The sequence below is a fragment of the Belonocnema kinseyi genome, chromosome 6 (assembly GCF_010883055.1).
Source record: "Belonocnema kinseyi isolate 2016_QV_RU_SX_M_011 chromosome 6, B_treatae_v1, whole genome shotgun sequence".
Lineage (NCBI taxonomy): Eukaryota > Metazoa > Arthropoda > Insecta > Hymenoptera > Cynipidae > Belonocnema > Belonocnema kinseyi.
In genome coordinates, this window is record NC_046662.1 from 105,227,867 (window position 1) to 105,230,107 (window position 2,241).

Genomic DNA, 2,241 nt, shown 5'->3' on the forward strand with positions numbered 1-2,241 from the left:
TGTATATATAATAGCATTAATATTTATATCATTTATATTTTATACTTGAAATAACGTAACCTCAAAATATACGCATATAAAGAGGCGCCCGAAGTGTTCCGACCGGCAATCGTGCACCTTCGAGTTTTCAAATTCAGAAGAGGAGAAATGGGTTGCGCGCGCAACCCAGTCATCGTCTCCTACTATATTTACACGGGCATAGCCCTGCATAGTATTGGAGTGAACCTCGTTTAGAATCTGGGATCACTGTACTACACCCTTCAGCCTCTCCCTAACCACTTTTGTACTAAACAGCCACAATTAGTTCTACACCCCGTCCAGCCCTGCTGCCGTTGACCATCTTAACTTCCTTACCTGTTTCTCTGTCTCCTCGTAATTCAACACTTCACCCATTACCTCCCTCTTTCTTCTACTTCCCCTTATCTCTCTACTACCCTGAAACGATTATCTAAAAAACTCTCTCGACTCGACACACTCTGTATTCTCGCTTTTCCCCAGCCTTTGTTTCCTAAATCTAAAATCTTATCACTTCTCTCAACTTCTACTCCAGATTTTTCTCCTTTTCATGCTTTTTCTTCTTACTGGTCAACCTAAACTTCTTCTTTATTTCTACGTACTCCTCCCTTTTCGCACTTTCCTCTTTCTACTTCTTGTACTTTCTTTTCACCTTTCTTTTCATTTTTTACATTACCCATCCCACCACGGCTTTACCATTCCTTTCTTTTTCTTTCTAAATAGATTGTTTGGTTTCTTTTCAATAGTGTAGTATCAAATTTTACAAGTTTGCATGATTCCAGATAAAAACTGTTTAGTTAAAAACGCGTCACCACCGAACTCTTTTACAACTGTCCCAATCTATTTGCAAGATTAATCACGGCCAGCCGCGACTACCGCACTACCCTCCCATCAGGGAGAAGTACATGCAAACGTAGCGTGTCGATGAGTTGGCATTGTTAAATGCTGCGAAGACCAGCCTCGTGTAAACCCGAAAATGCACGAGTACACGAGTGTGCGTGCATGGAGATCAACGATCGTCAGCACCACCTCCCCTCCAGCGCCAAGTTTGCGATCTTCGAGTGTACAAAAAAGCTGAATCTAAGCTCGCTTGACAAGTTCAAACTTTACCAATTGCTTCATGAAATTAATAAAATCAATTGCACTTGCGGTCATTTATATCCAAGTGCGTACGTGCTTATTATCGGCGAGAAAATCATATGCATCTGCCTTCGAAGCTTAACAGCTCAGTCAAAAAAAAAAAATGGTAGCGCAATAAAAAACAGTCATTTAAAAGCTGAAAGTGCTCTACGTAAATGAGCTTGAAGACGTTTATGTCAAAAAAAATTGTGCTTAGCAAACTGAAAAATATTTAAAAAGTAAGGATTTTCTGGTACATTTAAGAACAGTCAAGTTTAGAGCATTGTTTCTTATACAAGGAGCTATGGGAAAATTTTTTTAAAATTTACGAATATGAGAAAAACTGTTGTGAACCAGTTGCAGTTGAGAAATTTGAAAAATAATAAAAACTGTTTCTTAAAAGTACAAAAATGTGCAACTATATTATCTTCAGTTCTAATACAGATATTAAAGCGATTCAAACTGCAAACTATAATGCATAGGCTCTGTATTTATTTTCAATCGCCCGTAAGGATGTGTGAGTCTTATTTTTTGTGAAAATCGCGATATTTTTAGACATTTTTTTTGTTGGAAAACAAGTGACAGAAAGCAGGGGGGGCCCGTTTTTTTTACTGCCGACCACTGGTGCATTCTTCGGCCCTTAGTACTCAGTGCTTGGATAGCACATTTTTGTTTTTTTTAAGCAACAATTTTTATTATTTTTTAAATTTCTCAACTGAAATTGGTTCACAACAGTTTTCATCATACTCATGAATTTTTTCAAATTTTTCCCATCGCCCCTTGTATAAGAAATAATTCTCTAAACTTGACTGTTCTTAAATGTACCCAAAAATCCTATTTTTTTTACATTTCTCAGTCTGCTAAGCACAAAAATTTTTTTACATAAACGTCTTCAAGCTCATTAACGTAGGATACTTTCAGCTTTTAAATGACTGTTTTTTTGTTGCGTTAGCGTTTTTTTTTACTGCGTTTTTAAGCTTCAAAGGCAGATGCCTACAGTTTTCTCGCCGATAGTAGATGGCACTGGGTAAATAAACCGAAAACACAATGATTGATCACAGTATCTGAAAAGCAATTGATGACTAATATATTTGCGAAAATGTATTA

The 2,241-nt window shown here is 36.9% G+C and overlaps 1 protein-coding gene across 1 annotated transcript in view; it reads left to right on the top strand.

Moving 5' to 3' along the window:
• LOC117175532 (lysophospholipid acyltransferase 5-like) overlaps nt 1–2,241 on the top strand; it is a 43,077-nt gene that overhangs the window by 40,306 nt on the left and 530 nt on the right. The window lies entirely within an intron of this gene.